The 25,909-nt window shown below is 44.5% G+C and overlaps 1 protein-coding gene across 13 annotated transcripts in view; it reads left to right on the top strand.

The window, feature by feature from the left end:
- Window positions 1-1,391: 1,391 nt before the first annotated feature.
- Window positions 1,392-25,909, top strand: part of ZMYND11 (zinc finger MYND-type containing 11) — a 122,520-nt gene continuing 98,002 nt past the window's right edge. For 6 of the 13 annotated variants that reach the window (XM_040645489.1, XM_040645494.1, XM_040645491.1 and 3 more), the window contains exon 1: window positions 1,476-1,622. The gene's annotated coding sequence lies outside the window, so the exon portion shown is untranslated. Of the gene's footprint in view, window positions 1,623-1,765; window positions 1,906-2,715; window positions 2,737-25,909 lie in introns of those variants that run through there. The other 7 variants (XM_040645496.1, XM_040645495.1, XM_040645488.1 and 4 more) reach the window with 5 other exon arrangements.

Below are 25,909 nucleotides of genomic sequence, written 5' to 3'. Positions count from 1 at the left end.
AAGATGCTGGTGGAGTTTGGGAAGAATTAGGACTGTTGTGGGTCCTTTGTTGGGTGGTGTTAAGTCTCTGAAACACGTCTTAGTTGATATAATTCACTCCTCATGGCCCACTGCTCTTCCTTTTCTCTTTTCTCTGATACACTTGCCCTCTCTTTGCAGTCTGACAGGTAAATTCATGGTATAACCTAAGTTGTATGAAAGTAAGTATTCTGGTCTTCTGGGCCTCCCCCAACTCCCCACCCTAAATCATTGGCCCCAAACCATTGGCTCAGACCACATCCTCTCCTCCATGTTCACGTAGCTGAGGGAATGAGGTAAATAACACTGTTCTGAAGGCAAAGGGGAAACAAGGGCTAAATTCTAGGCAAAACAAATAGGAAATTTGGGAATAAACTAACTTACATTAGATAGAATGAGAGATAGTATCTGGGTGCAAATATTGAAATGATGCCTATACAATTTAATTGGAGAAAAATGCAGAGTTGCGCAGTCACTTCTTTCCTAAAAAGTAAGCTTCCTTTTATACTTACATGAATTTGTCTTACTTGAGCAGCCTCCGTGAAATACACAGAACCATGCCGTGCAGTCCTGTTTTATAGATGACAAAAAAAAAAAAAAAAAAAAAAAAAAAAAAAAAAAAAAAAAAAAAAGAAAGAAAGAAAGAAAGAAAAGGTGATTTAATTAAAGCTGGAATTCCTGGTCCAGTATTCAAACCAGGTTTGGCTTGATTTTTTCCGACACCCTTTAACCCATCAGCTGGATTTTAATCTAACCAAAACCCCTCTGAGATGTATCAGAAGCAGTGCTGCGAGTGGCTGAAAGACTGTTTTCTTGAGTGGATGCATCACAGAACACCTATGCAGTACTACCCATTTCTAAATTCTTCGTCTTAGAGACCAGCGATGAAAGAAGGTTGATGACCTGGATTATAATCCCAAAATTTCCTGGACAGCCCCTTCCCAATGATTTTCAGGTACACATGCCCAAGGAGAACCAGAGTAAGAAATTTTGGTTGACAGGTCTTCCTTCCAAACTCCCAGTGGGCAAAGGTCACTGGGGAAAATACGTGGCATCTATCTCTACAAGTCTGCTTATCTCTGAGACTTAGTAGACCACACATTGGGATCTCCTCTGTGAGATGCAGAACTTCGAACGAAAACGGAGGAGCTGCTTGCCTGACACAGATTTGTACTGTTTTTGCCCAACTGGTAATGGGTGGTCCTCTTCTTCCGGCAGTCCCGTGTGTGCGTGCATGAACCGCGGCACCTAACACCTGCCCGCACTTGTTTTTGATGATCGAGTTAACGAGACACCAAGCCCAGGTTATCTGTGCCGCTCACCCGCGCGCGGACGCCTGCCCGGCCCGGCAGCTCGGCCGGCGCAGCGCCGCGCGCGGCCCGGCCCACCCGGAGCGGACGTGGGCCCGCATTGCCCCCAGCCCCGCAGGTCCGAGCCTGGCTATGCTGCGAGCGCCGGGAGCTTTGTGCGCTCGGCTCCCGGCTCCCGCGTGCCCGCACGTACGTAGCCTTCACGTGTGTGCCGCTATCAAGTGCATGTGTGGATATGTAAGAATATGCTGAAGCAAATTTGGAGACAGGCGCCGAGGACAGGACGGAGGGAAGGTGGGTGTGGGCGTGCGCGGCGCCGGCCCGGCCGGGAGGGAGCCGGAGCCCGCGGCCCGCACCCCGCGGCCCGCACCCCGAGCCCGCGGCGCGGCCGGCCCGGCTACACAATAAAGTCCGGGGGCGGGCGGGCGGGCGGAGGTGCAGGAGGCCGGGCCGGGCGAGCGGCCGCCCCGCGCACACACCGCCATGTGAGCGGCGCCGCGGCCTCGCAGGACGCAAACTTTCCCCGGCGGCGGCCCAACTTCCCGCCCCCGGGCCTGCCGCGCGGCGCCGAGACCCCGTAAGTGCGGGCGGCGCCGGGCCCCCCGCTCCCCCGCCGGCCCACCGGGCCGCCGCCGCCTTCCCGGCCGGGCGCGCGCGGCTCTCCGCGGCCGAGGGTTGTAAACATGGCGCCCCTGAAGCGCCGAGCCGGGGAGGGCGGCGGGCGGCGGGGAGTGGGGCGTCCGGGCGGAGGCCGGGCCCGCGGGGGAGCCGCCGGGGAGCCCGGGGAGTGGCCCGGGGACGAAGGCGGCGGGCAGCGACGCGGGGCCGGGAGGCGGGGAGGCGGCGCGGAGGCCGGGAGGCGGGGAGCACCCACCGCCCCCCCGCGCCCCGCAGGCCTGGGCCCGGGAGGCGGCGGCGGCGGGAAGGAGGCGGCGCGGCGGCGGGGCCGGGCGCGGCGGGGGAGGGCCGGGCGCGGCGGCGGCGGCGGCGGCGAGGACCGAAACATAATGGTGGGAGACTCGGCCGCGGCGGGCGCGGGGCGCGGGCGGGGGCGTCCGAGCGGTGGCGCCGTCGCTTTGTGGAGCCCGGCCCCGGCTGCAGCCTCTCTGGCCGCCGGCGCGGTGCGCTCGCCGCCCGCCCTCCCGCGAGCAGCCCCGAGCGGCCCGCCGGGCTTTGTGTAGGCGGGCGGGGGCGGCGGGGCCTGCGGGGGTCCCGCCCGCGCCCCCTCGCCCTCGGCGGGCCCGGGAGGGGCGGGCCGGAGGAGGAGGAGGTGGAGGAGGAGGAGGACCGCGCGGGGCCTGCTCGGGCCGGAAGCCGGGGAGTCGCGTGAGCGCCGCCCGCCGGGCCGGCCCTTCCCGCGCGGCCAGGCCTGGGGCCCTCGGGCCGGGGTCCGCCGGAACGCGGCCCTGTGAGTGGGGGAGGGCGGGGGCGCGGGCGCCGGCGTGGCTCGTTGTGCGAGGGCGGCGGCCGCGGCCGGGCAGGGCGGTCCCCGAGCACCCAGGCGGGGCCCGCTCCGCGTCCCCTGGGGCCGCGCTCGGCGGCGGCGAGGCCTGCGCCTCCTCAACAGGTCCTCTCGGGGCCTCGGCAGCGTGTGCGGAGCGGAGCGGAGGGGCCGGGGGCCGCAGGGCTCCCGGGGCGGCCCGGGCCCCCGGCCTCCACGTGGACGGCCGCTCGCGCCGGGGTGCGGGCCGGCTGCGTGCTGGTGGCGGTGCGCGGGGCCCGGGCGCGGGTGGGCTCTGGGGGGTCCGGGGGCGCCCAGCAGGTGCCAGGTGGCCTGTGCGGAAAGCGGCGCCCGCGGGCCGCAGTGGCCCATCCGGCTCCCCGAGGTTAGGTCCTGGCTCGTCCGGTGCCCTGCATCCCACTGTAAGCCTGCTGAAGAAGCATCTGTGTGTTGAAAGGCAGAAAGTAAAAGGCTAACTTGTTTTCTTTTCAACTGAGAAGCGGAGTAGTTGTTGCTTAGTAATTGTGGGATGCATAACGTTTTCAGGTTTTGGGGTTATTGATTCTAATTAATGGTTTGGAAGTTATCAGGGAGATAGTTGTACTTAAAAAGTTTGAATGCTTTCTGGTAAGCAAGGTCACCTTTGTGAATTTTCTGAGTTCTAATTTGTACAGTAAGGAGATAGAATATGAATTTTTGTTCAGGTGTGTTATTTCCCATGTCTTTGGGTAACTGGCGCTGGTTACAGGAATTATTGTAGTGTTCTTTATAAGACGGCTAGGCTGGAGAAGCAAAGATCAGAAGATGTGGGATGGGGTTATGACAGAATAATTTTTTTTTCCCTTGCTTAAGTCTACTTGTGGTTAACAGAGGATTTCTGTCTTTTACGTGGTACTTTCCCCCCCGTAGATGTTGTTCATGTGAAAACTGAGTCTCCCTATTACGTTCCGTAAAGTGGGCAATTTGCAGTTACCCGTTGTAAGGTGTTTAAATACACGCACATGTAATTGCTTTACAAAGAAAAATCACCAGACACCCCTGAGCGCATGCTGAATATTCCTGGGACATGGTTTTGTCAGTACTTTGAATGTCCGCTTGCATGTTTCCTTGAATTGACACGTGTTTATGTAAACTCTAACCCTTCTGTAATTCTACCCCTTTTCCTTTAGGGGTGGTTCAGATAGTGTGTAATAGAGTCACTCCTACCCTTTGGCATACTTGAGACATTAGTTGAAATTAAGAATTTTAGCATTTGTATCAGACGTATCACTTGCTGTCCCAATAATGCTTCAAGACCTAATCCTCTGGTTGTCCTATTTTCTTTACCTACCTTTACTATCCTTCAATTGGCTTTTACATGGAAGACATCATTTAAGCAAAGGGGTTGTGTATGTGTGTGTGTGTGTGGGGAATTGAATAAATGGCCAAACTTTGCCTTATGATAGTTAAAAACTTTTTACTGTTTGAAAACCTTAACTTGGACTTAACACTGACTTTTTTTTTTTTTTTTTGGCATTTAGAGAGGTAGCATATAGCAAAATGACTCTGAAGTCGGATGGCTTGGGTCTGAATTTCTCCTCCATCATTTACTAGCAAACTCACAGCAGGCAAATTACTTAAACTCGCCAGCCTGGTCTTAGTTTCCCCATCTGGAAAACAAGAGTGATAGTAACTATCAACTTCATAGGCCTATGGATGCATGAATCACTACTAGACTAATTCAGTTCAGGTGACTCAGATTCAGTTTGGGTTGATAATTGAAACGTGTGTGGAAAGGAGTGGACCTCTGAAATTGCAGCATAGCATGCTTCCGTGTGCCTTGGTTACTATTTGTGTGTGTTGGAGCGTACCTCTGAATCCCTCCGTATGTTCACTTTAGTTATCCCAGAGTTGGAAAATAAGCATTTGTTATATTCCTTGGGGCTTGTTTACTTGACGCAGTTTTTAAGGATCTTTTTGTCATTACTTCTGTTGCTTTTATTCTCCTTGCTGGTAAAATACACATAACAAAATTTACGTCTTAATTTTAAAGTGTATAGTCTAGTGGTATTACATGAATTCACACTGTTGAGCAGAGATCATCACCACCCATCCGCAGAGCTCTGTTCATTTTGTAAGACTTGAACTCCGTACTGTTAGACATGTTAAGCACCGACTCCCTGCCCAGTACCCACCTATCATGACTTCTGTGTCTTTGATGAAGGGTCTGGGTAACTGAAGCACAGAGTGTACGAGTTCTGTTTTGTAATCAGTGAACCATTTTCTCTTTTCCCACATCTGTCACCCTGTCTGTAACTGCTTCAGGTTATATGTTTTGTATTTACTTGAAGCAGGAAGACTTTCTGAATAAAGAATCACAGTTTGTCACCTCTTGATTTAATCATTGTGGAATTCATAATCCCTCCCCAGTATTTTTTCTAGGAATTTTGAGGAAATAACGGACTTGAGTTTAATTTCTACCTGTATTTCTTGTACAACAACTTTTGAGTTAACTTTTTTTGCAGTGGCATTGTCAAAATTTCAAAACAATTTAAATCTGCTTTGGTGCAGTGATTTTGTGGAGATCGGTAATGATCAGAAAGTTCTGTTTCATCAGTGGTCTGTCCTTTGGTCTTGATTTTTGAAATGTTTTGGTATTCAGAAGTTTATAACATAAATGAGTACCATGATACTATGTACCAAATAGTGTATGTTCGCCAAGTCTTAGCCATTGTGCAGAGTTCTTCACACAGTATTCCACTGTTAGAAATCCTGCGGGTGGGTCACCTTAAGAGCACAGCAGTCTCTTAGTTATGGAAGGCCCCACCACCTCCTAGCACACCCCTGTCCCAACACACACTCTAATGCGAAGTGGACCGGCTAGTAGCTTTGTGAGAGAATGTGCTCTCTAGAACATAAAAAAAGTTTGAGAATTCCTGTGATAGGAAGTAAAGTGATAGAAACGAAGTTTAATGGGAGGGAGATAAAAAAGTCTAAATGCCCAAGAGTTTGGTTTTTTTGAACCATCAAGTCTTAGCTGTAGTATTTTAAACATACTGTACTGCCTTAAGATCTCATTGTACATAGTGTGCCTGTTAATAATTTTCCACTCAGAAAATTCTTGAGTTATTTAGTTGTATTGTGAAAATGCTGTATAATAATGTACACGTTATTTACAAGTGCAAATAGTCTGTATATTGGACAAAGAATATTTGTGTAGTTCATTATGTATTGGTAGGGATGTTTAGTAAATTGTTAGGCATATACTTAGATTTGTAAAATTGAGGTAAATATCGAACTAGTAAATATTTAGACATTTAATCTTTCATTGTATTTTTTGGTTATATTTTCTGTTTGATAGCTAAAAGGCTAAATGTTTGCCTAGCTTTACATGAAATTAAAGAAATTACAAGGTAATGGAATACCGTTAAATCCACATTTTAAAGCATCATATGGCTCGTCTATTCAGAGATGAGAAAAGTATATTTGGCAGATCCCATTACGTTGGAAAGATGCGTATTGATGAAAACTTGTGTTTTATTTATTTTTTAAAACAGTAATATTTATAGTAGATTAACTAGTTTTGTTTTAAATGCTTTTGTCATGCATTACTCCATAATTATGATTCATAAGTTTACATTAAAGTATTGTTTTCTTACAATAGGTACAATATGTTTTAATACCTTGAGTTCATTCATTAAACATTGTTATTTATGGAAACTGGTGTGTACTAGACACATGCCAGGTAACAGTTACTGCAGCAAGGGGAGTGTGGCAGAAGAAAGTGTCTAACTGCTGCAGGACAATGTATGTGAGTTACAGTATATGCATTTGAGTTAAGATTACTTTTGAGGGTTTAACACTGATTTTTTTTTCTGTTTATTTTAGAGAAAGAACACAGGCAGGAAGAGGGGCAGAGGGAGCAAGAAATCAAGAGACAGGCAGACTCCCCACTGAGCGTGGAGGGGGGGAGTGGGGTTTGATCTCATTACCCTGAGATCATGTCTTGAGTTGAAATCAAGAGTCAGACCCCTTAACCCACTGAGCCACCCAGGCGCCCCTTAACACTGATTTCCAATTTATTCTGGTTTGTAACTTTGTGATTTTATTATGTTCACCACTAAAAACAACTTTGTTTGGATTAATAATTTTTTATGTTCTCCAGATGTTATCTAAGGGTTTAAGTGACAGGTAGACCCACTTAAGATTTTTAATATTTCCTCCAGTTTGATCTACTTATATGCTAACTAAATTTAAAATATATAGAGGGAAGAATCTTCTTCCCTACTTAGGCATTTATTGTTTAAACAGAAAAATATATATACAAAATTTTTAATGGATATGTTGGGAGCTTGTCACCTAATATTCTCAGAATTGGGATTAAAAAAGGCTGAGCTTTTAAAAATCAGGCAGATATTGTGATTTATAGCAAGAGAATCTGTCATAAATACATTTTAACTTGACTGTATCCACATAGGTCCCTTGAGAAGCTTACCTAGGAAGCAGTTTTAGAAAGCTGGGTTTCATTGTAAACATCTTACTTGTGGCAGCACCATTTTTTTAAAAAAGGGTCACTTAGTGGGGCGCCCGGATGGCTCATTCGGTGAAGCGTCTGCCTTTGACTCAGGTCATGATCCCAGGGTCCTGGGATTGAGCCCCACATCCTGCTTTCTGCTTGGTGGGGAGTCTGCTTCTCCCTCTGCCCCTCCCCCCCTGCTGGTACGCACACTGGCCCGCCATCTCTCAAATAAGTAAAATCTTAAAAAAAAAAAAAAGGGGGGGGTCACTTAGTGAGCACCTACTGTATCCAGCAGTTGTGTTGTCACTTTGATCTTGCCTAGCAGCCCAATGGGAGGAATATTATTGCAGTAAGATTATGTGATGAGATATGTTGTTGTAACATAGTTGTAAGTATCCTATAATTTGCAAGAAGACAGTGGACTCAGAGGGTTAAGTTAGCAGTGCAGGAGGTCACGCAGAATACATGATCAGATAGGTTTTGAGTTCAAGTGTATGACTACCACACCTATATTCTGTTTGGCTGCTGTTCCCCTAAAATCCACCAACTACTGGGATCTTTATACTGAGGTATCTTCATCCTCCAAATGTACATTTACCATCCTGTGAAAGCACAGGATAATAAAAGAATGTAACACTATGCCTGCTCCCTTCACAAAAAGTAGGATGTGGGGAGAAAGGAGTATTAGATACCTCCCGGTAATCAGAATGTTCCATATGCAGAGTTGTGGTTAATTGTAGTTTCACTGGTAATAATAGGTAATGCTCTAAGGGGCAAGCATCAATAATTCGCTCTTTGTCTTCTTACTGTCACTATTGGCAGCTCACGCTAGGAAGATGACTTGGCACAGGTGTTGGGGGAACCTACAGTCTTCATTTTAATCCTCTGGTATACAAGAGAAAGGTGAACATTTTCAGAATGAAGTCCAGCACTAGAGTGCTGTATTAGGGGAACACATTGTCTTGAAGCTTTTAGCATTCCTTTTGCCGAATAAGTTCAATTTGGATGGAAGTAGCTAATTTGAAAGTAGCTCTACGTGCTGAGGCTTCAGGGTTCAGTAGGTGTTTTCTGTTCCCTAAAATAAAGTAGTATGAGCGGCATATGGTAAAGAGAGATGAGACAAACTGTTGTAGCACACACAGACCCAGACGACCCTGGTGCTCCTCAGAAGGGATGTTGGGATGGGATATTAAGTATGGTTTCCTCATTTAAGAGTGGTTGAAAGATTTTAAGAAGTCTTTTAATGAAGGATAAGCATGGGGAAGGCTTTACATGGGGAAACTGTCTCAAAAGGTATTATGAAGTTCTCAGGTTTTTTGTAGATCCTTCATTTATCTGCCTGTTGGTGGTTTTTCCATCTCTAAGCTGCACCTGAGAAATGTTATCTGGGAGATCAAGTCCTTAATGTGAAGTTGGTTTTGACGCCTAGCACGTCTACTTTAACTATTCAGTCCTTCTAGTAGGAACAACTGAGATTAGCTTGTTCGGGATTTCCATTGATAACGTATTTAAAAGATTTTTCAGGCATTTCATTTATCATTAGAGGTGTTGTCTTTTTAGATTATAGAGGATATAAAGTTCAAGGTGATTTATTTTTCTGTTGTACTTTTTTTTTTTAAGATTTTATTTTAAAGAGAGAGAGACAGCCCCAAGTAGGAGGGGCAGAGAGAGAGAATCTAAAGCAGACTCCCCGCTGAGCAGGGAGCCCGATGAGGGGCTCGATCCCTGAGCCAAAATCCAAGTCAGACGCTTGACCAGCTAAGCCACCCAGGGGTCCATTTCTTTTGTACTGTAGTTTACATTTCTTATGTTTAAAAACACCCCGTGTAATATATAATGTCAGAGCACCTGTTACCTTTTACTTTGAAATGCCTTCATTTGCTACCCTGCACACCTGTACTCCAGACACACATCGTCTTAGGAAGCCTCACGTGTGATCTGTGTCCATGTTGGATCGTTTCAGGTAAGAAACTTCAGTTTGAGTAATTGGAAAGTTAAATTATATTTTCTGAGGACTATTAAAAGCATGTAGTCTCCGTTATTTTCAGGTGACTTAAGGGGAAGAACCACTAGTCCAGTTTCAAGTTAGGATTTCTCCTGGTGCGTTAGTTCTGCAGAAGCCAGGGTGTGTAGCAGACGGACTGGAAAGGGGAGGAAGTGCCCCGGGCAGCCCCGTCCACACTTCATCTCCGGCTGCTGTCAGTCCTCTGACTTTTTCTACTTGTACCTCATGTGACAAACACAGCTTCTAGAGTACGTCCTCATGTTTTCTTAACTGTACACAATTTTCTCAGTTCTAGATTATCAGATAGATTCGAAAGTTGTACTTGCTGGTGTTTGGATTGCATTTTAAATGGAATCTTCTTTTTTTTTTTTTTTTAAAGATTTATTAGAGCAAGAGTTGGGGGAGGGGCAGAGGGAGAGGAAGAAGCAGACTCCCCGCTGAGCAGGGAGCCAGATACAGGACTTGACCCCAGGACCCTGGGATCATGACCTCAGCCGAAGGCAGACACTTCACCAACTGAGCCACCCAGGCGCCCCTAAATGGAGTGTTCTTAGGATTTTCACCTTGAAGAGCAGCGTGGGAAATATTAGACGGGTGTCACGAGTAGGAGGCAGTATTTGTTCTTAAGTCGAGATACCATTTCCTAAAATGATTCTAAATACTGTAAATAATAGAGGATCATGGGAAGTTTGATTTATAGGGAATAATTGAGAGAAATTTGAATTCTGACAAATGAAATGCTCACCCAAATGCTGGCCGCTCCAGTCCCCTCCCTTGCCTCCTGAGGCTGGTCGGCCACTGGCTCTGCTTGGGGCCTCTTCCCTGCACCGTGACCTGGACACTGTTGAGCAGTGAGTGGAGGTAACTGGAANNNCCCCCCCCCCCCCAGGATTCCAATCACCCTGTCATTCAGGCTGTTTTGGAGTCCGTGCTCCTCTCCTGTTGTCCTTTAGGTAAAACTTACTTCAGCCAATAATTCTCTTGGTCCTTTCAATAGTGATTTATATTTTAATGTGCAAGTAGTACTGGTTGAATTAATAATACTTCAACTTTTGCTTGGGTTCCCACCTTCACCCTCCTCATCTACCTCTGATGCTGAAGTCAGCTCAGAATTTACTTTATGGTTTGTGGACATTTTCTCTGCCGAGTTTCGTCTTCACCTTATTGCCAACCCTCAGTGATCTGTCCCCTCAGTTTAACTGCTTTAGCCTTCGCTGCTGCTTCTTCTGTTACCTGTTATTATTGAACCTTGACCCCGTGATCGTCTTCCCAGTTCCTTGACCTGAGAACCCTGACTGAAATTCCCGTGGAAGAGCTGGTGTAGTGCTGTGCGTGGTGCGCGTAGGTGGTCACAAGATGCTGCTTTCTGTCGTCTTTGCCTGCACAGTGTAGGCGCTGCACGGTCATCTGGGCTCCAAATCCTACTTGATCTCTCACGTCAGCTCGTCTTCCACTTTCCACAATGACTTACTGCCCCCGGCGGGCCTGTGCCGGAAGTCCCCTGCCGCACCCGGGGTCTGCAGACGTACCTGCGCTCCCCATCTCCTCAGAACCCTTCTTAACACAGCAGCCTGCCACTCACCACACATCTAGTGGAAATGTGAAACGAGACCAGACCGTCTCATACCTTTTTTCAAGATTACAGGAAACACATTTCATTTTTTTATTTTTATTTTTTAAGATTTTATTAATTTATTTGACAGACAGCCAAAGAGAGAGGGAACACAAGCAGGGGGAGTGGGAGAGGAAGAAGCAGGCTCCCAGCGGAGGAGCCTGATGTGGGGCTCGATCCCAGAACGCTGGGATCACGCCCTGAGCCGAAGGCAGATGCTTAACGACTGAGCCACCCAGGCGCCCCAGGAAACACATTTTAACCAAATTAAAACTTGAAGTACTTTAGAAACAGACATTGTATTAAAATCACAGGTATTGGGGAATTTAGTGCCAGATTTATTGGCGACTCTGTTAGTGTCTCCTGTCGCCATACACTTCACGGTGGAAGATGGGGAATTTTTCAGTGTCTTAAATACGTAATCAAATATTTAATACATTTTCAAAGGTAGTATAAACTTTGAAACACATATTACATCTGTTCAACAAAGACAGTATAAGAAACAAGCCCAGAATGGGTATTCCCCAGTCCTGCTCAGAGGTCAAATGTCAGCCTGACCACATGCTCTTCTGGAGGTTTGGCATTGGTGCAGGAGTGCGTGCCGCGTATTCTCACCCCTCGCGTGATTTGCGGTCCGTGATCTGGAAAATGGTCATGTAACTTCTTAGTTCTTCTCTTGCTCATTCATTATAATATAAATATACATACAGTAAAATGAGATTTGCTCCTTCACGATCCTAAAATATCCTTAAAGGGACTGCTAAATAATTGAGGTTTTTAAAAACTTGTAGTTGATTCTCATGTAGTCAGAATCTACATAATGGAAAAGTTCAACTGCCAACTTTGGTCTAATTTTATGCATTAAAGAGATGGTATTTTAAAGGTAAGTGTATTAGGAAGAAAGAGAGGTTGTTAAAAACAGAGATTAAGTTCATGCCAACATTTATTAGGTGATATGTGTTACCACTGGTGTAAGCTTTTCGCCATGCATGAAATTGCCCTGTTTCCCTCTGCTCTCAATCCCTTCATCGTGCTGCTCATCAGTACTTACGTTGGTTCTGAGGACAGAAAGGTTATTTGTCCTTACTCAAGGTTAACGTTTACCAACATACCATCTGCAAGTTATGACAAATTCCTCTTGAGAAAAGATCTTGGAGAAAGTGAGCCTTCTGGTGAACTTTGCATGAGCTAGTATGATTGCTGTGTCATAAACGAGCGGCCACTCAACAGGGATTTCCAACACAAACATCATGTGGCCTCTTTCATAGATTTTTAAGTTTCTGAAAGACAGTGATTGTGTCATTTCACCAGGCGTGTTAGGAAATGATGTGATGAGCGTATCCTGGGGTCGAGCAGTCCGTCTTCTGCCATGCTGGCATCTGCTCCTCGCTGGCTCTGTCTGACTGGAAATACGGTACAAGCTCCGGTTTTTCTTCATATCCTGGCTTTCAGGGTGTTTGTGCTACAGTGTCATAAAAATGACTATATAAAACATTTAAAAAGTAAAGATGACGTTTTATTCTAATTACAGTTGCTTCTTTGTATTCACCGTAGTCCCGTGCTGTCAGGTCAGCACAGACACTGAATTCCCAGCCAGGATCCTGTGCCTCAGGGGGAAATTCAGGCTTCTGTTCCTGCCAGCCCTCTGGTCACATTGTTGTGAACAGAAATACCATTTCCATTCTACCGGGTCATTTGCTAAAATCCTTGTAAAAAAAAGCCAGTCTCAGTGCTGAGAACTTGTTCTCCATAACCCTTTAACTGCATAAATTTGCCTGCAAATTTAACCTTTTCTCGTGGGGTGTCCCTTTCTGAAACACGCCAGTCAGCCAGCACTAGCTCAGGAGGAGTTAGCATTTTCCTGACGCCAGGTAACGGGACTAAATTTCCTTGGCTTTCAGCCTCAGAACGGTGCTGTCCACTATACTTTTTGATCTCTTGTCCTCTCCTGGGTCCACCAGTGCTGCTGCGTTTCCATCTTCTGTGCATGATAGATGCTCCTTTAGCACTTCGCAGACTGGCCTCAGCCCCAAGTGGGCACATCTTCTCTCCTCCCTGGTTCCAGGTAAGGGCCCCGTAACCATAACCAAGTGCCTGAACGAAGCTTGCTTGACACCCGTGAGGCAGCCACAGCCTGCTGGGCTCAGCACAGCCCTTCAGCACTAGTCTTGGGCCGTTCCCTCTAGGAGATCACCAACACAGAGCACAGGAGTGGGAAAAACAGGGCATTAAGTAGCCTGCAGAAAGGACAATGTTGACAGTCTGAGCTGGAACAGGGGGCAGCCTGAGGTCCCCCCACAGCTGGGATGGTGCCCTGTCCTGAGCAACGAACGGCCAGTAAGCAGGTGAATTTACAGATGTGCGATCTGCTGATTTTCATGTTTGTATCTTATTTCATCCAAAAGTTCATGGCTACAAATGAAATATGACAAAATTACTCTTATTATGACTTCTTTTAATTGGATGCTTTTCCCCTGTAGTTCTCTGTCTCTAAAAATCGAGAACACAGAGCAGCACTTGAGTAGAAAAGTTCACACATGTTAAAAGAAACAAACTTGAAAACATGTTTGGGCTCAATAGCAGTCTTAAGAAAAGTAGATGAAGACAGGATACAATGTTTGCACTTTTGATTTTGGTTGAACATTAGAAGAAGACCAAGGGCACCTGGCTGGCTGGAGTGTGCAACTCTTGATCTCAGGACTGAGTTTGAGTCCCATGTTGGTCGTAGAGCTGACTTAAGAAGACCAAAGGCTCTAAAAAGGCTAATTTATATCCGTGGCAGCACGTTTCTAAAAACCCCACCCTTTATTCGAAGAAGAGCTTTTACCCTTCTACAGCATAACCCTGGGAGGACCACCTGCAATCAGGGTGGTGGTCTATTTGGTGGACAACTGAAGACAATTATTAAAGGGAAAGGGAATCTTGAGAAACATGCATACTAGAAAGAGGTTATTAGTGTGTCAGTGACTGGTGAGCAATAAGGGGTAGTTAACAAAAGTCAAGTCCACAAATGTAAGAAACATGACGGGTGTGTACGTGTGTTTGCTTCCCTCGGGATTTTCAGCAGTGTGGAGACGTGCAGACATGCTTGTCATGCCTTGGGAGATACCATTGGTGTCTAGTGGGTAGACGCCAGGGACTCCGCTGACAGCCCGCACAGCACAGACACCTGCTTCGCGAGAGAGTCCGAGGTTGGGAACCCTGGTGCAGGGCAGGCCGGTCTCTGCGTGCGTGGTGATGACCCTGGCTTATCAGAAGAATGCATGTTTGCTCTCTCTGCACGCGGTTTACTTTATGTTCGGTTTCCAGTCACTCTGCTTTAAGGAAATTTTAATGCTTAAAAAAATCACTTATTTGGAAAAACTTATACATATTACTTTAAATTTTTTAAAGTTTTTTAAATTCCAGTATAGTTAACATGCAGTGTTACATTAGTTTCAGATGTGCAATGTAATGATTCAACAAGTTTTACACATCTTGTTTTTAAATAAGGATAAACTATTTGTTTTTTAGTGTTTTTTACTTATGTGAGTCCTGTAACAGTAACTTGTTGGAAAGCTTTTTTCCTTGTCATGTGATTAATTTCTTAAATATGGTAATCAGGGATATGAATACTTTAGCTTAAAGACCCTTATTTAAATTTAAAAAAGCTCTAGTATGCTCACCTTTAGATAGTGTGAAAACCGTAAATTTGGTAGTAGATTATATTTTTCTGAGAGGTAGCATAGTTTGGTCTGCATTTTCATGAATATCCAGGGCATGACTCAGGGTACTTATTAGTAAAAGTACAAATTAATTTGAGTCAAATTAAGAATACAAACAAAAGGGGCACCTGGGTGGCACAGCGGTTAAGCGTCTGCCTTCGGCTCATTGCGTGATCCCGACGTTGTGGGATCGAGCCCCACGTCAGGCTCCTCTGCTGGGAGCCTGCTTCTTCCTCTCCCACTCCCCCTGCTTGTGTTCCCTCTCTCGCTGGCTGTCTCTATCTCTGTCAAATAAATAAATAAAATCTTAAAAGACAAACAAACAAAAAATACCTTCTTAGTAATATTTTAATCTTTTCATTGATATTTGAAACTTGGCAGTATATACTCTATCTTTGATATTTGCTGGCAGAGGACAGGAGGATGTTATAAAAAGTTATTTTAAACTGAATTTTATAATTTATACTTAATCACTGTTATTTTCTGTTATGAAGCATAAGCTACTGGGGTGCCTGGGTGGCTCAGTTGGTTAAGAGTCTGCCTTCGGCTGGGGTCATGATCTCAGGGTCCTGGGATCCAGCCCTGCATTGTGCTCCCTGCTCAGTGGGGAGTCTGCTTCTCCTCTCCCCCTCCAGCTCCCTTGCATGTGCTCTCTGTCAAATAAATAAATAAAAATCTTAAAAAATAAAAAATAAACTACTATGGGGGTTTCTGCGTGACTCAGTCAGTGAAGCGTCTGCCTTCAGCTCAGGTCATGGTCCCAGAGTCCTGGGATCGAGCCCCACGTTGGGCTCCCTGCTCAGCGGGGAGTCTGCTTCTCCCTCTGCCTCTGCCCCTGTCCCTGCTCATGCTCTCTCACTCTCTGACATAAATCAAATCTTAAAAAAAAAAAAAAAAAAAAAAAAAGGATAAGCTACTATGTACAGTATTGAATGTTTGATACTACGTCTTGGGAACTTGAGGAAAATAATATAGATTTAAAATATATGGCAAAATGTTAATTGTTGAAGCGTGGAAGGTTCGCGTAATCCTACTTTTGTGTATGGCATCTCACTTGAATGAGAGGGTGTTCTTTGGCTTCTGTGACTTGCGTTTTCAGTGCACAATTCAGTGGTTTCTAGGGCTTTCTGAAAATGGTGCNCTGTGCCTGAGGATTGGCCCATCCTGGATTTTTCCTGTGGGTAGAGGCCTGTGGCCGGTGACCTTCTGTGTCCACATTCTGTCCCTGAGCATACTGTTGTCAAGGTTCCTCCACGTGGTAGCGTGTGTCAGAGCTTCGTTCCTTCATGCTGTATGTAAGGTGTACCACGTGTTGAGCGGATGCACTTACGCGCTTCCATACAGTCACCGCCATGGAGTTAGCCAACAGCTCCATCACCTGCCATGATTAGGATTTCTGTTTTGTGGTGAGAACATTTAAGGTCTGCTCTCAGCAGCTTTCAAGTGCATCATATGGTGTTGTTAACTATAATTACAGGGCTGTGCATTATGCCCCCAGAACTTTCTTCTCTTCTGTCTGGGAATATTTACCGTTTGACCAACACCTCTCCAGTTCTCTTTGTCATTTGCCAAGAAAAATTGCTGGGTCATCTGTCAACTTCTTTCCTACTCTTTTGAGAAACTGCTGAACGGTTTTCAAAACCAGCTGCCGTGTTTTACATCTGAGGCAACCAGCCTCTCCGTCTTTGCTAGCGCTTGCTGTTGTCTCCTTGGCTGAGTCTAGTCTTACCAGCGTGAAGTACTGTCTCACTGTGGTTTTGATTTGCATTTTCCTGATGACCGATGATGTCAGGCATCTTTTCATGTGCTTACTGGTCATTTATTTATCTTTGGGGAAATGTCTCCATGTCCTGATGTCTGTTCATGTCATTGCCCATCTTTCAACTGGGTTGTCTTTTTAACAAATTTAAGAATTTTTTTTCTAGGTTATGCATAGAAGTCTTTTATCAGATACATGATTGGCAGATATTTTGTCCTTTTTCTGGATTGTCTTTTCACTTTTGTGATGCTATCCTGTGAAGCATAGGAGCTTCTAATTTTCACGAAGCCTTCTTCGGTGCCTTTTTACATGACCCCCATTCTTCTTTATACCTGCTCTGTGCTCCTCTATGGGGGTGCCCCATGCCGTATCGAAGCAGTCAGTATTACAGGTAGCACTGTGATACATGGCCTTGTGCACATAACATTTGTGACTGTAAAAGCGTAGGTGATTTTGGTGGTTACTGCCACCTTCCCTCCCATGAGGACTGTGCCGTTTGCGCTCCCACCAACAAGGTACATAGAGGGTATTGCCAGACTCTTCTGTTTCCACTAGTCTGATAGGTGAGAAATGGTTTTCTTTAAATGGAGTAGATTACTCTTTGAATAGATTTCTGTAAGCATTTGGGGCTAAATCTGAACTTTTTATCTTGTTCTGTTAATCTGTCTTTTCATGTTCTGGTACCACCCCTATAAATTATATTTGTTAACAATTATGTGTTCCTGCTAGAGCTAGCTCTTTCTCATTGTCCTTCTTTTTTTGGAAATGTTTGCTATTTGTAATGAAGTTTTATAAAAAATGTTTTCTTGCTCCAGAAAAAAAAATTTTGAGTATTGTAAATGCAATTGCGTTAACTTATACATTAACATAGGAAGAGTTGGTATTTTGATGATATTGAGCCTTTCTACCCAAGAACATGATAGATCTTTCCTATCCACTCAATTATACATTTATATTTTTCAGGAGCATTTTATAATCCTCACCATATTGGATTCTACCAGATATTTCAGTTTCTTTTATCTTCGTTTTTGTAAATGGGATGTATTTTTTTTTATTTCTTTTAACTTTATTGTTCATATCTAAAGGCGTTGATTGCTACATGTTACTTTTTTATCCCATTTTATTAAAGTATTTTGGTTGTAGTTTTCATTCTTTTTATGTTTCTGGATGCATAATCATACCGTCTGCATCATGTGCTAATAGAGATAGTGCTACCCCCCCCCCCCAATTTCTGTTCTGATTGCTTCCTGCTGTGTCCCTGCATTGGAAAATACCTCCAGTGCAGTATTGAAGAAGAACAGACGTAGCGAGGACCCGTAACTCTTTATTTTAGCAGAGAATTCTCTAATATTTCTTCAGTAATGCTGGCTTTGTCGCTATATACATGCATATGTACATATAGTATTCCTCAGTTTGTGTTTTTTACATGAATGGATGTTAAATTTTGTCAAGCCCTTCTTTAGCACTTACAGAGTAATCCTGTTCTTCTAAGCTCTTGTGTTAATTATGTTCATGTGTTTCCTAATGTCGAACCATCACTTCATTCTTGGGAAACTGTGTTTATTTTAATGTGCTGTTTGGTTCTGCTTGCAAAAGTTTTACTTAAGATTTCTGCAAGGATATCCATAAACTTATTGCTTATTGTTTATAGTATAAATTTGTGTGTTTATTAAACCTAAGATATTCTCCATTTCACCCTGACCCTTCTCGTGCTCTGTCTGATGTGGACTGGGTTCTCTTGGGGTCTGCTCTAGAGCACTTGGTCCAGGAATTCCCTCCTTCTGCTTCCTGTGTTCAGTCCTGTTCTGTGATAGCACAGGACTCCCGGGTCTTCCTTGATGATGGTGTGTTTACTCATATTGGTTGTCTGCACATGGAAAGGCTCTTCACTAACAATTCAAACTTCCCTAGTTGATCATTGGAGTAGTTACGGAAATTTGTGTTGAAAATGATTTTTCCTCAGAATTTAGAAGGCACTGACCCCTCATTTCCTGGCTTGCCAGACACCTCCCAGTGTGTGGCCTCCCTGCGGCTGTGCAGCCTGGAGGCGCTTCTGCTCCCCATCCTCCTGCCATCCCCGCACCGGGCACCTGACCGGCCCTTTCCGCCTGCTTCTCTCGAATCACTTTCTCCTCTCCAGAGTCTCTTTGTGAAACTCTAGTTACTCAGATAGTGTACCGCCTGTCAGATTCTCTCCTCCAGTCTCCGACTGTGCATTTCTTTTCTTTTTGTTCAACTTTATGAGACATTGCCTCAACTTTATCTTTTATTCCTTTAAGGGAATATGTTATTTATCATCTTTAAAAATGTTCTCAATATTCCTGTTCATGGTGTTCTGTTTATGGGTTCATAGATGCAATTCTTTTCCTGTCTCTTTGATGATATTAGTTATGTGTATTTTGAAAATCTTTACTATTCTCTCATTTTCTGTTTAAGTCCCTTGTCCCCCTACCCCCTTTTCTGTTTGTGTGAAATGACCTTTTTCTCTTTTACTGAGAGGCTGTTCTCCAGTGTCTGGTGATCCTTGGCTGTCTGTCCATATTGAAGTGTGAGGCACTAGAAAGCTAGTTGAAATTGTGTATGGGCTTTACTATGGGGGTGTCAGGGGGCCAGATGGCTGTTTCTTAGGTTCCCTCAAACATCAGTGTCTAAAGGTCCTTTCTCTGAGATAATTTAATTTATCTGGAAAGTTCTCATTTGGCCTCTTGCCTGAGCCTGAGATCAGGTACCTGGAATTTGGTGGAAGAAAGGAGATGCCAGGTGTTTACAGTTCATCATGTAGAATTTTTATATAACCCCCTATGTGTCGTCTGCATCTCCCCTGCACCCTTCTTGTTCGTGGCTGTGCTTTCTGGTTCTGCATATTCGTAGCCGGCATCGCCTGCTTCCTCAGGGATGAGGGTGGGCTGCCGTCTGGCTGAAGCTGATGACGCAGCAGATCCAGGAGTCAAACTGCTTCTCCTCCAGTCTGTCACATGAAGCCATTTACTCAGCATCCCTGAGTATCCCAGTACCTGCTGCTCCCTGTTCCCAACCTTTTCTGGAGTTGGAGGCAGCTGCTGTCATCAGTACAGCCCTGTGTAAGTCTGCTTTCTGGCCAGAACATTTGTAGTTCCTGCATTTATCTTTTTCCATTTTTTGTGGAGTATATGTTCATCAAAGATGTTTGTTTGGTTTTGTTTGTTACTTTTAGGGGTAGAAGAGAAAACTCTGTTCTGTCATCTAAGGATTACCTTCTTAAATCAGATTATGTTGCCACTCCTGCCCTACTCAAGTTTGAAATCCTCTCTGTTGCTGCCTGTTGAAGTGTGGAAATCTATGCTGGTTTGGTTCCTCTGGCCTTTGGACCCTGTGTGGTTTGATCTTCATAGACCTGCCTCTGCACAGTCTGGCCACTGCCCCTTCTGTGTCCCCCGTCCCAGGCTTTCCTGTTGTGGCCTAAAACACGTGTTTTCCCTTTGCATGACTGGTTCTTTTTCATCATTCAGGTCTTACCTCAAATAGAATCTCCTTAATTTTCTAGGAGAGTCAGGATTAGTTAGGTTATGCTGCTATAACAAGCGACCTCCACATCTCAGTGGCTTAAAAGAACAGTGACTCCTGCTCATTGGACACATCTCTCACAGATTGGCTGGGAGCTCTGTCTGCTGTGCACTGTGCTCATTCTGGGATCCAGGATGACACAGCAGCCACCATCTGGAGCATTGTCATGACCCATGGCATAAAGGAGAAAAAGCATAGTAGATCATAGAGGGATTCTAAATCTTCCAAATAGAATGGGCATAGATCCTTTTTACTCAGAATCCATTTGCCAGATCTAGTCACGTGGCCAAGCCAGTTTTAGGAAAGCGGGAAGCTGGTGCAGTCCCACCAGTGCTGGGGACAAGAACTGTAAGAATTTGGTGAGCAGACACTAAGGACTACCGTAGCAACTTGACCAAAGCAGAGGAGCTGTATGAGGCAGGCTTCTCCAGAGAAACAGAACCAGTAGGACGTGTGCGTGCCCACAAACGGAGATTTATTGTGTGTTTATGGAGGCTGGGGGTAGGGGGGCCCAAGATCTGTAAGCTGGAGACCAGGAAAGCTGGTGGTGTGCTCCTGTCCAAGTCCAAAGGCTTGAAAGCCAGGGGAGCTGATGGTGTAAATGCCCGTCCCAAGCCAGGAGAGGAGGTGAGATGGCCACCTTAACAGGCAGAAAGAAAAGGCACCTCCCTCCTTCCTCAGCCTTTTGTTCTGTCCAGGCCCCTTGTGGATTGGGAGAGGCTGACTCACAGTGGGGAGAGAAGTCTGCTTTGCTGAGTTCACAGATTCAGATGGTAATCTCACCCAGAGACCGGGTCTAGTCAGCCATCCAGGTGCCTGTGGCCTGTGACACTGACATAACCATTGCCGGAGCCCTCCCCTCTCCTTCCTTCATAGGACTTGGCCCTATCTGAATTCATGTCATTTTTATGTTTCTTGTCTGCCCCCACCCGCCTTTCTGGCTTGTCCATGATGGCCCAAGTACCTAGAGCAGTGCTTGGCAAGGAGCGGGTGCTCATAGACCTTGGATGCATGATGACTAGAGGATGGGCTTTTAAAAGAAGCACATCGTGAAAGCTTTTTCTACTGAAGAGACTTGATTGTAGAGCTGCATCTCTATTTTCTTGTATACCCATTAAACAAAGTTAGGTGTGCTTTTAGTGTGAACTGCTGTAGACAGCTAACGGTAGTTTCCTTTAATATTAAAGAGTTAATGTTTAGGTATTCAGAATATTTTAGAAAAAGTAGTTAAGTCACCTACCATTTGCAACGTGGTGGATGGAGCTAGTATTGTTTTTTTTTTTTTTTTTAAAGATTTTATTTATTTATTTGACAGAGAGACAGCCAGTGAGAGAGGGAACACAAGCAGGGGGAGTGGGAGAGGAAGAAGCAGGCTCCCAGCAGAGGAGCCTGATGTGGGGCTCGATCCCAGGACCCTGGGATCACGCCCTGAGCCAAAGGCAGACGCTTAACGACTGAGCCACCCAGGCACCCCTAGAGGGTATTGTTCTCATCAAAGATAAGTCAGAGAAGGAGATACCATATGATTTCACTCATGTGGAATTGCAGAAAAAACAAATGAAGAAAGAAAAAGAAACAAAAAGACTCAACTACAGAGAACACACTGCTGGTCACCAGAGGGGAGGTGGTGGGGGGTGGGGGAGACAGGTGATGGGGTGAAGGAGCGCACCTGTGATGAGCATCAGGTGATGGATGGAAATGTTGAATCACTACATTGTACACCTGAAACTAACATTACAGGAATTAACTCCTGTGTAAACAGGAATTAAAAACTTAAAAATTTCACTAGAAGACAAAATTATGACAAAAATACAATATATATGCTTGTCATTTCATAAATTTCCAATGATTACATCAATTAAGATTACTGGTTGAAAAGAATTTCCTTGGGGCGCCTGGGTGGCACAGTGGTTAAGCGTCTGCCTTCGGCTCAGGGCGTGATCCCGGCGTTGTGGGATCGAGCCCCACATCAGGCTCCTCCGCTATGAGCCTGCTTCTTCCTCTCCCACTCCCCCTGCTTGTGTTCCCTCTCTCGCTGGCTGTCTCTATCTCTGTCAAATAAATAAATAAAATCTTTAAAAAAAAAAATTTCCTTGGTTCAACAATATGGAAATGCAAAATTAGGAGTGTTGTCTAAAAGCAAATATTTTCATCTCTTTGTTATATAATATTTTTGCATAACAAAATATCTTTGCTCAATAAGGAGAGACATTTGTGTTCTGTTTAATTAGTTTTATGTTACAAAATGTTAAAAAAAAAACCCTAATCTTTTAATCTTTTTAATCTTTCAGTCTTTTACATCTTTCTAGTTCTTTCTGTCCCCACAGAAGTGAGTAGTTACTAGCTTTACTCCCTTTTGTTTGCAGATGACATTCTTAGGAAAAGTTTCTTCTTTAAATAAAAAGTTTTCACATTTTAGAAATTTTAAGCTTTTTATATTTATGCTTCTGTTAGAAGTGTAAATTACTAGAGTTTTTAACAAGAATTTCTGTACATAAATACTCACTAAAGTCAGATAGATTACCCACTTTATGTAAAACTGAAATTGTTTAGGGCAAAGCAGGAGAACTAACAGTTTGGGTTTCACGCTGCAGTTCCAGAAGTTTTAGGTCGAGATGATGTGCCCATTTTGTTTGTTTAATCAGTTGTTTATAAGAGTTTACAGCCCAAATCTCTTTCAGAATTTGATTCTTTGCAGACTTTCATTTTATGATGAAATCTGCAGTAGACGGCAGAGCTGTGTGTTTGGTCATTTTGTGTGTGCTCGTGTGTTTCTGACATGGTCAAGATAAAATGCACAAGGACAGTTGATGTAGAAACAGTTGACATGTAACGTTCTATTAGTCTTTGGCGTACAGCATGATGACTCGATGCATTCATTTATGTGAAACGATCACCCCAATAAGTTAACCTCTGTCACCTCACGTACATGGTTTTGTCCTTGTGAGGACCACTTTCAGGGTTTACTCTCGCTAGTTTTCAGACACACGATAGAGTATTGTTAACCGTGGTTACTGTGCGCTCGGTACGTGTGACCGCAGTACCTGTCTCTGACCTGTTTCATGCAGCATAATGCCCTTAAGGTCCATCCATGTTGTCGCAAATGGCAGGACTTTGTTCCGTTTTGTTTTTTAAAAGATTGATTGACTGATTTTAGAGTGAGAGAGTGTGGTGTGGGGAGGGGTGGAGGGAGAGGGAGTCGTAAGCAGACTCCGTGCCAAGTGCGGGGCCAGTGCAGGGCTGGATCTCGTGACCCTGAGATCACGACCTGAGCTGAAGCCAGGAGTTGGATGCTTAACTGACTGAGCCCCCCAGGTGCCCCCACTGCTTTGAAATTCTTGTACCTGTCTTCTGGTGACCCCGTGCATGCGTTTCTGTTGAGTGTGTATACCTAGGAGTAGAACGTTCCGCTTTAATGTGTAAGTCCAGGCTGTTGTCGAAAGCAGTACACAGTCTACACTTCAAGCAGCAGAGTATGCCAGCGCTTTCGGCTCATACCTTCCTTGTGCTTGGGATTGTCTTTTAATTTTTACTGTCCTATGACAGCGCTTTATAAAGAAATTTTTAACTTTAATGTTGTCCTGTTTAGCAATTTACTGTTTGTGGGTTTCCTGTATAAGAAAGCTTTCTCCATTTTGAGGTCATGAAAATAGTATGCTACACTGTCTTCTGGAAGCTTGTATGTTCACATAATCTATTGGGAATTAGGTTTGGTGTGTGTTGTGCTGGTTATCTGGTTTTCTTTTCCCCGTATGGGTATCTAATTGTCTCCTGTTCTGGAAAGCCTTACCTTAAATCCACTGCTCTTTGATGCCTTCTTTTTCACCTAAGTCTAGTGTCCATGGACACGAGTCTGTTCTTGGGTTCTCTCTTACTTTCCATGAATTTATGACCCTTTGTGTCCTTATCTGACAGTCTTAATTGCTGTAGCTTTACTATAAATTTTGATATATGGTATCAGATCTCCCAATTTTATTTTATTCATTATGGCCTTATTATTTATTTGTTTATGTTACTGGCCATTCTTGACCATTTACATTTCCATATATATTTCAGAACCTTTTTGTTAATTTACACACAAAATTCTACTAGAATATTTATTGGATTTGCAGTGAATTTTAAATCCGTTTGTGAAAGAACATTTTTATAATTATCTTCTAATCTGTGAATATGAGGTATTTTTCCATTACTTAAGTCAGTTTTACTTTTTCTCAATGTTTTGTGGCTTTCTGGATAGAGATCTTGCGTATCTTTTGTTAAATTTGTTCCTAGATCTGACTTTTTTGGGTGATATTGTTAATAATATATTTTTATTATTTTTAATTTTTTTAATTTTTTTAAAGATTTTATTTATTTATTTGACAGAGAGACAGCCAAAGAGAGAGGGAACACAAGCAGGGGGAGTGGGAGAGGAAGAAGCAGGCTCCCAGCGGAGGAACCTGATGCGGGGCTTGATCCCATAACGCCGGGATCACGCCCTGAGCCGAAGGCAGACGCTTAACGACTGAGCCACCCAAGCGCCCCTGTAAATAATATATTTTTAAAACATTTATTTATTTATTTTGGGGGAGAGGGGCAGAGGGAGAGAGTCTTAAGCAGACTCTACTGAACATGGAGCCTGATGTGGGGCTTGATCTCATGACCCTGAGATCACACGACCTGAGCCAAAACCAACGGTCGGACACTTAACTGACTGTGCCACCCAGGCGTCCCTGTAAGTAACATCTTAATTTTTTTCATTTACTCATTGTTACTAAGGTTGACCAATAAAAGACAAAACTGCAACCTGCAAATTAAAATGTGTACATTTATTTGGACTCTTAGGGATTGCCATCCGGGAGACCCAGAGTTGACCAAAATCAGTAGTGTGCTCCAGAGAGATAAAGGAGGTTAGAGTTTTAAAGGGGAAAGAGGGAATTTATAAAAGTTGTTTTGAACGAAATGTGGTTGGTGCTGGTGTGGCTGCAGTTACACTCATCTGTACCTGATTGGTTGCGAGGGCTACTGCTGGGCAGGAAGTGCGTTTATGTACAATCTCTCTCTCTCTCTCTGTCTCTGTCTCTCTCTCTCTCTCTCTTTTTTTTTTAAAAGATTTACTTAGAGTGAGAGGGTGCATGCACGCAGGGAGAGAAGCAGAGGGAGAGAGACGGACTCTCAGGCAGACTCCCCACCAAGTGTGGAGCCCATTGTAGGCCTTGATCTCAGAACCCCGAGATAGTGACCTGAGCCAAAACCAGAGTCCTGCCCTCAACTGTGCCACCCAGGTGCCCCTCGTTTGTGTCCATTCCAGCAGGCGACAGATGCCTGGGTTTCGGGCTGAGTTCAGCAACAGTTCTGAGGGTTAGAGACAGGAGATGTGCGTAAGCCCCATTTCCTCTCTGATCTCCTGATATTGAAGACATTTATTAATTTAGTAATTCATCTGTAGATTTTTTGGATTTCTCCATAGGTAGATGTGTGTCCTGTCTGAATGACAGTTGTAATTATTCTTTTCCAGTCTGCATATCTTTTATTTCTGGCCTTACTGCTCTGACTAGGTCTTCCAGCACAGTGTTGAGTACAAAGTGGTAAGGATGGGTGTCTTCACTCATTCTCACTTGCAGAGCCAAAACTTCCATCATTTCATTGAGTGGTTTTTCTGCTGTGGTTTTATGTAGATACCCTTTTTCAGATTAAGGAGTTTCTGTTCTATTTCTATTTTGCTTTGATTGTTATGAAAGGATGAAGAATTTTATTCAGAGCTTTTCTGCATTATTGAGCTGATTTTATTATTTTCCTTTACTCTGTTAATGGGTGAATTGCAAAGATTGTAACAAACTTGGGTCACACTGTATTGTATTTTATGTATTTCTGGATTTGATTTGCTAATATTAGGATTTTTGCATTCATGAATATGAACGACAAAGGCCTCTAACTTCCTCTCAGTGTCCCTTTCAGGTTTTGATATTAGGCTTATGTTGATGTTACGTAACAACTTGTGACGTATTTCCTCTTTTTCTGTTCTCAGGAAGTTTCTGTA

The sequence above is a fragment of the Ursus maritimus genome, unplaced genomic scaffold (genome assembly GCF_017311325.1).
Source record: "Ursus maritimus isolate PB19 unplaced genomic scaffold, ASM1731132v1 scaffold_31, whole genome shotgun sequence".
NCBI classification, from domain to species: Eukaryota; Metazoa; Chordata; class Mammalia; order Carnivora; family Ursidae; genus Ursus; species Ursus maritimus.
This window is presented reverse-complemented; position numbering and strand designations above follow the sequence as displayed.